The sequence below is a fragment of the Passer montanus genome, unplaced genomic scaffold (genome assembly GCF_014805655.1).
Source record: "Passer montanus isolate IOZ18808 unplaced genomic scaffold, ASM1480565v1 scaffold14, whole genome shotgun sequence".
Taxonomy (NCBI): Eukaryota; Metazoa; Chordata; class Aves; order Passeriformes; family Passeridae; genus Passer; species Passer montanus.
The window spans coordinates 197,485-208,106 of record NW_024360941.1 but is presented as its reverse complement, the minus strand read 5'-3'; the positions used below and the strand labels follow the sequence as shown (position 1 = coordinate 208,106).

The following is a 10,622-nucleotide window of genomic DNA, read 5'->3' as shown; positions in this document are numbered from 1 at the left end:
TTTTTTCCCTTCTGCTGTTGAGGTCGATCACTCACTATCTTGAAGTACGTCACCAGCCTTGGGAAGCCTTTTTCTGAGTAGAACACTTCTTGACTTTTCTATTTCTGAGGAAGTTTTCTAGCCTGCCTTGCTTCTGTTTTGTCAAAGCCTGTATGTGACAGCAAGATCTGGAGGAGAAAACAGAGCAGGCTAACATGTTATCCCTGCAGGCCTGGCCTGAAGGTGCTCTTCACTTCCAGGCCGGGAAAGCTGCAGCCATTACAACCCTCCTCATCAGGAGACACTGATCTCCCTCCCTTCTGAGACATCCCCTTCCACTTCTCTCTTCTCTCCTCTCTGTCACAGGTATCAGACACCTTTTCCTGCAGAGGTGACCTCACTAGTACACACCTAATGCAATACTGAGCAGCTTGGGTGTAACCTTCAAATCTGCTGCTTCTGTTTCAGACCTGAGGAAGGATAAAAAATGTGCCCTTTATTGAGTGATACCTATTGCTTTAAGAAGGGTGTGCTCTTTCTTTGCTTGTGTTTTTCCAGTCAAGGTAACTGACGTAGATAAAATGACTTTCAAGGGACACAGTAAATGCTTTAGCTCTTCAAATCAAGAACACTTTTGGAAGAGATTCTTGAGCCCAAACAGACTCTCCTCTATGCTATTCCTTCATTCTGGCTATGCAGATTTATGGCCCTCAAAAAGTTGGCATTTCTTATCTGCGCCATGGCACAGGGGTACAAGGGCAAACTTCTCAATCTTGGTCACATTTTGGCCCGTCATTCTCCTGATGATTTTGAAACCTTGGCTGTGCCAGGCACAAATCCACAGGTGAAAGTCAGTTTGTGAGTAGCTGGTGCAAAAGATAACATGCTTGCTCAGGTCAGGGACATGCACAACCGTGTGGCTATGAGAGGATCCAAACGTGATCCAGCTTTCTGGCTGTCAGAATGACAAATGTGAAATGGTCCCAGGGATGAGCTACAGCTTTCTCAGTCAGTGTGGGGAGAGGGCAGGGATCTCCTGTAACACAAATAAATAAGGAACACTGATACTCCATGCATCTGACAGCACCAGCTCAAAGCAGGCAGCAGCCAGAAGAAACTGCATCTCCATCAGTGTACCTATTCTGCCACATGGCAAAGTCTGGGCTCTGGATAAGCCTAAAATCTAAAAATCATAACCTCCACGACATCTAAAGCCATGGACACAATCAGAGATTTTTATATCAATTTTCCCCACCACCTCTACTCCCAGCCTAAACTCAGCTGATAACTAGCCCAAAAAAGCTAGCTACTTCTTTGTTCCCACAAGCCATCATCCTTATCCCTCTAATTGCCTGATTGATTAGCATAATTAAGTTGAGCTCACAGTAGTTGCTCCTGACCTACCTCTGCTTGGAAGAAGCATCTTCATGCCTGACCTGGGAATGGACTTGTGTGCTGGCAAGCCTGTCTGGCCCCTCCCTGGTGTATCTGTCAGCCTGGTAAAGGATAGGAGCTCTTCCTACAGACCACGCTCCAGCGGCTTCCTAAAGCAGGATGCTCGGCTGCTTTTGTAGGCCCTGTGCCATAAATAAATGTACGTCACTAAGGAACAGCTTGATAGTAAAATGGTCACAACGACAATGTATGAAAATTGGTGTCTGGCTGCACTTGGCTAGGATTAGCCCCATCAGAGGAAGCACAATTAATGCTAATTAGTTGCTGCTGCAGCCAGCTTTCCTACCTCTGTGCGAGCAGGGATTACCACTGAGTTTACAGGACCATCTAAAACCAGTTGTGGCTTGCTCCTGGTAACAAGTTTTACACCCAGTTCTTTACAGTCCAGTGCCTCTTTCTGCGATCCTTTTAAAACTAAGCAGAAATACTGTGATTCCTTATTCTGATCTGCATAGCACAAGGCCAGATAATTTTGGCCATCAGTTTCTGCAGCAACTTTATTAATTTATGATTGCTTTGCAAAGCCAGCCAGTACTACATTATTTCCTGTAAATTACTATTTTTTCATACAGATCAGTTACTGAGGTGTTGGACACTCTGCACTATCACTCTCTGACTCTAATCTGTACTCAGACCACCTTGCTTTGGTGTGGAAAAGCAGCTGAAGGTGTACTTTTTCCACAATTCCCACTTCCCTGGGTTCAATGCACCTGCAGCAATCAGAAGCCACAGAAACAGTAGATATAACACTAATATCCAAATTCCATTATAACAGAAGGCTCCTCTCAGCTTTTTCCAAGTTAGTATACAATGGAAGTTGAGAAACAATGTCATTAAAACCCACAGCTAATGCATCCTGTGGGCCACAGAGGAAGGTTCTGGGTACACTGAGGGCTTTTTCGTGGTTTTTTGTTTTTTTCTAGTTTCTCCTTCCCGGGATAACCTTTCACCCCAGGCTTTGTGCTCTTTGTGTGTTTATCAGCAAAGCACATCCAGATGCCCTTCAAGGGAGAAATGACTCATACCTGACTCACAATCGCTCAAGCAAAGCTGCAACCTTTAGTTCATTTCCTGGGAGAAGCATCTGTTAGATTCATCTTGGAAGATTAAGCATTTCTCACTGTCATTTTACAGATGGAGGCATTTGTGACTGGCTGGGGAAGGGTCAACTGATTCTCTGCAATGGATGGAAAACAAACTTCTTTGGGCAGTCGGAGCAATGCCCCAAGGACTGTAAAGATGCTCTTTAGCAAGTGCTGTCAGTCTCTTCCTGGTACCTCTCACCTTGCAGAAGGACCTCCAGTTTCAAGGCACACCTCCAAAAGGGATCACCCTTCCCACGACAAGTGTGCAACTGTGCAGAGCCAGCAGCTGGCACGCTCCCTGCCCACACTGTCCCCTGCTGTCACTGTCTCTCTCACTGGCTGATTCCCTGACACTCAGGAAATGCAAACTGCCCCCTGCCTGCGCCCCGGACTGCAGACCCAGCTCCTAAGCTGCCTACCTGGCAATAAATAACACACTGGGAGAGCACTGCAAAAGCCACCTTGTTTCAAAAAGCCAGCAACCCCTCCCTCCAAAAGGTTTCCCAGATGTTTCTGCACAGCCAAGGCCCCTTCATAATATGACCTTTCATTCCCAGAGGACAAAAAGAAGCCAATCCAATAGATATATCAAACAAGAGCTGTGCTGGTAATTTATTTTTTCCATCTCCCTTTGAAGAAATCTTAGTTCTCCATTAGGCTGTGTCCTCATATACAAGATTTGCTTCACATAAATTTAGAATTCTAAAAGATATATATGTATCTTCCCCTACCCCCTTTTTTTTTCTTTTTAGAGACAGGGAAAGACCTCGCAATGTCACTGGCCCGTCCTTTGGATGCACAACTCTTAGGATCAGAAGAAAATCACCTGTTCCTCCCCATGAGGACATGATCCCATGGATGTTTATACACAGACATCCCAAAAAACCCTGCCATAGTATATAATACTGCTTTCTTCCTTACGCTTCCTAATAGTATGGAAATGCTAATAATACTGTGTAGCCCTTGGTGTGCATTCCTCTGCTTACCACTCTCTCCCTTCTTGGCTGAATAATCACAGATAATTCACTTGTCTGGATATGACTCACAGCTACTTTATTTCACACAAAGCAATTTCTAATTGCATGTTGTATGTCTGTGTTATGAAATCCAGCGCTAACTGTTATTACAAAATTAGTGCAGAAAACTGAAGAGGAAGGAAAACCACAGTGAGGAACCAAGTAACAACCTACAAAGGGGCAGGCCAGAACCATGTCAGTTTTTTCCTCTCTAGCTCAGGACATTTTGTCAGACAGAGCTAAGAATTTCCTAGTCACTCATACAGTACTCACAGGCAGTGAGAAAACTAGGGTCCTTCTTTTACCCTCAGATGGGCTGAAAGCACTTTGGCAGCCAAATACAATAGAGATATGGTCTGGCTCTGCTTGTCCTCATATCTGTGCTCAACAAGCCTTACATCAAAACCAACACAGCCATGTGTGACAGCTGTGAGCTACCAGACAGGCAGGTCCTGTCCTTTGCCTGATGTCCCAGTTGTTATGGCACTTTCAGGAAAGTTTTATGCATCTCTGAAAGGACACGCAGTCCTTTCAGAGAGAACACAGAGAGAATTTTAGCTGGAAAAAACACAGTTGATGCACAGCCCTGGCAATTTTTCACATTTCTGGGTAGGGCCAAGTCAAAAACATATGGATTTTCAATTTTGCTCAGCCCCCAGCTCCATCTGCTGAGAGACCTCCTTCAGAGCACTGCCACCACCAAGTGCTTAAGACAAAGTTGGGTGAAGCCTGGTAGTAAAGATCCAAGGGATAATCCATCCCATGGGCTAAATTTTACCCCCACTTCTAATGTGGCATCTAGAGTTTTATACAAAACAGAGTCAGGGAGAAAGATAAACTCCAGAGACCCCATCATGCAAACAACCCAACCATTCTTACACTACAGGTGTGATTTTGGCCCATTCCAACTGCGGCGTTCCCAATGACGTGGCTCAAAGGACAGCACCCACCAGTGACCACTCCCAACACCTCTATGGGCAAGGTCACTTCAGGCTCTGGGACCTGTGTGCTCCTCTGACACTGTCCCAACAGGCTGTACTTCCTCACAGTGTTCTACAAACCACATGCTCTCAATTTTGTGCTATGAAAACAGAATGAATGAACGAAATGAATGCAGACACATCTTGCTATCCACTGAGGATTATTTTCTTTTCTAAATATCTTCAGTAAGATGTGGGCAGAATGGTGAGCTCAGGGCAAATCATCAACCAACCATCTGGATCCATGGGGACTAGGAAGGATCCAAACTCTGTGAAGAAGACAGCTGCTAGGTGTCATAACAAAGTGCCCACAAGCAATAAAAGACCATGAAAGAGAAGTAATGCCAAACAAGACTCACCAAGCACACTGGGGGAGCAGATTCTTAACATTAAGGGATGCTTAAAACACCTGGAAAGACAAACACAGCATAAGTGTTTGCCATCACAAGTAACATCTATACAAAGATGAGTTGTCTTCTGACAAGGAAATCACAGCTCCACCAGAACTTTCAGGCACAAAGCAGAAGCCATTGGAAGGGAGTCCCTGATCTTGGACTATGCAGGTGGCCAGTCTTGAAGAGCTAATGGTGATTTCTGGCTTCAGAGCCAGAGGAAATATTGTGATTTAATCAAGCACAGAAAACCCACATGGGCAAAATCTCAGCTCTGGAAGACTGCCAAGGCTCTGCAGTTGGACTGCAAATGAAGTGCCCAGTCCTTCCCTTGCAGCAGTGAAAATGAGAGGAGCCGGTCCTAGGACCCCAGAATAACACAGGTGCTCAGGGTGATGAGGATTTGACCTAAAAAAAACAAATGAAAAAAACAGGACGGCTGTGAGGCAGATTTTATGTACACAAGAAAAGCAAAACATGGGTACAGGGCTGAGTGCTCATTCATGCCCACAAGGTGACAGGAGTGGTGGAAAACAGGCATTATGTTTCCTCAAGTACTTCTCTGCCTAGCCCCGTGATTCCCTCTGGTTTCATTCATATAAAACACAAGGCTATGAATGAGAAACCCTGTGAAGCGGAGAGGAGGAGGGGGAAAGAAGGAGAAAGGATTTCATGCTGCCAAGGCAACCGTCACCATGGCAACTATTTAATTAATGAGCTGGAGATGAACCCCAGCAATATGGCTCTAGTGAAGTCATGCTGTAGTAATTACCAGAGTTTCATTCATGCTGTCCTGGCAGGGGCTGCCCAGAGAAGCCCACGAGCTCTGACAGACAGACGGGAGCAAGCAGCCTGCTGAATCCATGGAAGGCGAGCGCGTGCCTGGGAGCGTGCTCCGAGCCAGCTCCCCGGGCACTGGAGCACGGAGGCCACATGCCACCCCATCCATCTGACAGCCCCACGCTGCCAAAGGGCAGCCCGGCTGGCCGCGTGCCGCCCACGCTGCCAGCGCTCGCAAGCGCTCTGCAGAGCGAGCAGCCGGCACGGCTACTGCCCCTGCTATGCCTTCAGCCTCCAGAAGATGATACTGAAAATAAACAATTAAGCTGCTGATTCTCTGGCTGGAGGATTTATCTTTTCACCCAGCAGACAGCAGCGTAACAGCTGCATGGGTATCCCAAGTGAAAAAAGATCTCCTGATAAAAAACACAGTGGGGTTTTGACAGGCATATATGTACCAGGGACTCTGAGGAGACAAAGAATATTTCATACAGAGGGAGGGTAAATAAAATCCCACAGGTGAGATACTTAAAGCAAAAGACACTACTAAATGTGAGCGTGAGGACAGCTAATTGTTCTCATGAGACGAGAACATGCTCCACGTTGCTGCAAGTCCTGAAACACATCTCACCGCTACCTTGTGGTGTTACCTACTCCACTGAGATCCTCAGACATTTTCTGACATTTTTTTCTGATCATCAGGAGAGGACATCTTACAGTCATATTTGATTGAAAGATAAGGAAGTGTACAAACTTGTGCTGTAGGGTACACTCTATTTTATCACTTGCTATCAACAAGCCCACTTATCCTGAAACACATCTCACCGCTACCTTGTAGTGTTACCTACTCCAAGATCCTCAGACATTTTCTGACATTTTCTCCTGATCATCAGGAGAGGACATCTTACAGTCATATTTGATTGAAAGATAAGGAAGTGTACAAACTTGTGCTGTAGGGTACACTCTATTTTATCACTTGCTATCAACAAGCCCACTTTGCCCACTTTAGAAAACACAAATTATTCTGTCAAATATTTTCATTGCAACTGACAGAAATCACAAAGATATTCACACCATTCACCAAAACCTCAACCCTCAGGATTAGCTTTGCACCCTGGAACTGTCACCACAATAAGAATATCCATACACAGTAAAGAAATACACAATCTATGAGCACACAACAATTATCTGTTGGCTGACACACAATGGCTGAGACAGCATGCTCTCCATTGAAGGGGACCCAGTGCTGACTGCCCAGGCAGTCAGATGAAAAAGGGGTAGTTTTTGCCACTCATTCAAGTGGGATCTGTATTCATCTTGTTAAGCTGCATCTTCCAATTCCTCCTGCTTTTTCTCACAGTTTTCCCAACTTCTCCCACCAGTATTTGCCCACTTGAACCAGGAAAAGTCAACAAAGCTTTCTGCCCAAAAGGCAAAACTCAGCTTTTCCCTGTGCTTTATCAGCCATGGAAGTCAGTACTAGTTAGTTCCCAGTTTGCATTATTATAGAGAATATTCATTTTAAAATCCACCTAGAAACACCAGCGCTCACAAGGTAGTTCGTGTTGTCTTTCCACCATAAGAACCTGAACTTCCATTGCTGTAACATCTGTAACTCATGTCTCCCCTCTGAGTTAGGGACTGGATACGAGTTACCTCACCCAACTTTAGCAGCTCATGTCAGAACCAGACAAAGTGCTCATCTCATAAGAGTCCTCAGGAGGAATTTACACCACTAGCTCAGGGATAGAGCATGGCATTGGAGATACCTCGACATGAACAAAGTAATCATAACAACAACAGAGGGTTACACCAAGCAATGGATTGCAGGCAGGCACTGCAATGCTTGGGTGGAAATGAAGTGCTACATCCACTCTCAGAACCCAAGATCTCTAGCCAGCAGCCTTCTCAACCTACTGACATTTAACTTACCTGCCAACACTCCAGCCTCACGGGACCACTATTGCCAAATCTGAGTATGGTCTGGTCAAGAGAAGATCTACAACTGAGAATAAGGTGTTCTTCTAGATGATGTCCTGAAAGGTGTGGGCAGAGAAGAACATTAAAAATATCTCTACCATGGTGCCTCTCTCCTTTTAATACTGCACTCTGCTGGTGCTTAAACAAGATTCTGGTTGCAACATTCAAATCCCACAAAATGTAAATTCAGTTTCCTTTAAACTTCATTTTGGGGCTCTAAATTAAAAAACCTCTGTCCCTCTGATCCTAATCTGAAACCACTGCCTCAGTCTTTATTTCTCTGGTGAAAAAAAAAATAAAATAAGAAGAAACCTTTTATCTAGCTTTGAGGATCATTCTTTACAGCATTTGAAAATGAGGTAAGACAACAGCCTCAAAAATTTCTCTTGAAGAAAGTAATTCCCTTCTTTTTAAAGAAAACTCTCTCATCTATGCCAATACTAAAACATCCATGGTAAAACACTGCTTTGAAGCAAAAGCCACCAAGACCCCTCAAAACCCAGCACACACAGGGTCTGCAGTGGAGGTCTGCCATTTCTTCCCTAAAAGCCTTTCTATTTATACTCATCTTGGCAGGCTTGAAAGTACCTGCCAGATGGACAGAGATAACTGACATCCAGAAAAGACACTCCACCAGCTGCTGTTAGCAGGGGTTGGGAAGCGTGGGGGCTGGTTAATAAGAAACCACTTACTTCCTCACGGCTGTGAGCTGCCCGCTGCCTTCCCGGGGCTTAATGGAATTTGGAGAGAGTATTTCAAGTCAGGCCATCTGTCAGCACACTCACAGATCAGCTCAGGCCCAGCACCTTGCCTACACAACCAGCACAAGCTTTGTTTCCTCGCAGGAATCTTTGCTGGCACGCTCTCCCTCACCTCTCTGACTCTGGCAGTGATTCCCACAGGACAGGGCTTGACCATGGGTGGTGCTTGCTGCCGAGAGCTGCTGAGCTGAGACCGAGCAGGCAGAGGGCTCCTGGTGTGGCTGCAAGCAAGCCCGTGCCCAGTGGAGAGGTAAGAGGAGGGAACCAGGTTTCACACCACGCAGAAGCTGTGAGCCCTCGGAGCACAGGCGGTCCTGGGTGGAGAAGCTCTGGGGATGACAGCTGGACACAAAGCTGAAGGAGCTGGCAGAGCACAACACAGAGCGAACTGTGCCCTGGCCTGCACTAGATGAGTGGCTAGCAGAGAAAGAGGAGTTGTTAAAAAAATCATGTCAGTTCTTACCATTGCAAGAATCACAAAAATTAAAATGCACCCATATTTTAAAACAAAACTCACCTTTTTTCAACTAAAGCAAGGAGCGAGCCTGGCATAATCACAGGGTTCCAGGAACTGAGGCTTCAAGACCAACTGAAGCTTGTGGAGCCTCCTGAAAAACTCACAGGCATTTCCTAACTAAGGTGAGTTTGACAGATGGACTGATTTGCAGCTATTTTTGCTCTCCATAAACCCAGACATGGGAGCAGGTCTTCTCTTCTGACGCAGTAACGTGGCACTTACCTGTAGCTCCGTCACTGCATTCATTTCTGTCTTATTAATACATTTGCCTGCAGAGGAAGAATAAATGGGAACAAAAAAATTCTTCTGGGCCACGTTATTTCAGAGATCTGCCTGGTACTAATAAGATACATAAGTGACAAACATTAAAGCTTCTCTGTATCTCTGATCTAATTTAAAACTAGAGCAATCTTCAGGAACTGTTGAAATCAAAGGAGCTGGTGTTGGGCCAGAATACACCCAATGCAATACCAGTTACAGAGTTCACTGCTCCTTGACAGTTCCAATTTCACCCAGGAGTGGAATTTTTATTAAAGCATCAGACTGTAGAACCTTCATCTATCCTTTTGTTTTCCTTTATTTTTTTTTTCATTTCAATCCCATTGAGTTAGAAAGAAATTTGAGACACTCCAAGGTTAAGAGACAATTAACAATAAATTATTTTAGATAATTTCACATTTTCCCAGGTCATTCCACCTCTCTGAAGGTGTATTTGAGTTAGGAATTTATCCAGACTAAACCTCTCAGTTGCTGCAAGTCAATAAATCACCACTGCTGACCTCTTGAGAGCAATATTGTTAGAGGCAGGGGCATCAATATCAGATACCTTGGACAGCCCTGCAATTTAACAAACCTGATGATCACGCTTCAAAATTCTTTTTTTCAGTACACTGGGTCCAAAAAAACCCCAAAGCCATTCTTTGTCTCTCACCAAATCCTGCCTTGAAAATCAATTAATTTTCAATTCCTTTTATCTGAGAGAGGTCAGGGTTCCATTAAAAATCACACACTGGCACTGATTTGAAGCTTTAGTTTTGGTAACCTTACTATGCTGACAAAAGGAGACATGTGGGGTTAAAACTCATTATTTCCTTGTGGTTTGTTTCCCTCACATGTTTGTGTCTTTCCTGCTGTAGCAGCATGACCTTCAGAAGACCTTGCTGCACCCATGTGCTGTCAGAAACCCATTGCCCACATTCACCCCTTTCATGCCCAGGAAGACACTCTGGAGGGTAAAAGTAAAGGACTTCTCACCCACAAGATGGCAAGGGCTGCCCTGAACAATATGTAGCTGCCTGTCTGTTAGGGGGATTGCAGTAAGATGCGGGTGAGCACCACCAAGTGAGCGATATTCTGGGGGTAGAAGCCAAAAGAATGAAATGTAAGAAAACGAATCCAGCCTCCCAGAGAGGGGTCACATTTAAAAGTGGATCAGCTGCAAACAGGCCCTGTTGCTGAACAGTGCTGGCTGAGAAAAACCACTGGGTTTCCAGTTCCTTCTGACAACATTGGCTAGTGCTCAAACTTGTGTTGTTTTTACATTCTGCCGGTGCTTCTCACCTGTCAGCACCACACACACGCCTGGACTCTCAGTTCTATTGCCAACACACAGGTCAATGGGAATCTTCCACTGCAGTGTCAGTCTGGGAAAGATGAAGCCAGAGCTGTTGGTAGTCA

The 10,622-nt window shown here is 45.1% G+C and overlaps 1 long non-coding RNA gene across 1 annotated transcript; it reads right to left on the bottom strand.

The window, feature by feature from the left end:
• Positions 1–5,171: 5,171 nt before the first annotated feature.
• LOC120497998 lies at positions 5,172–8,718 on the bottom strand. Its single transcript, XR_005626607.1, has 3 exons — positions 8,541–8,718; positions 7,620–7,723; positions 5,172–5,315 (listed from the first exon to the last, which is right to left on the bottom strand). It is a non-coding gene; the product is annotated as an uncharacterized LOC120497998 (long non-coding RNA).
• Positions 8,719–10,622: the final 1,904 nt, after the last annotated feature.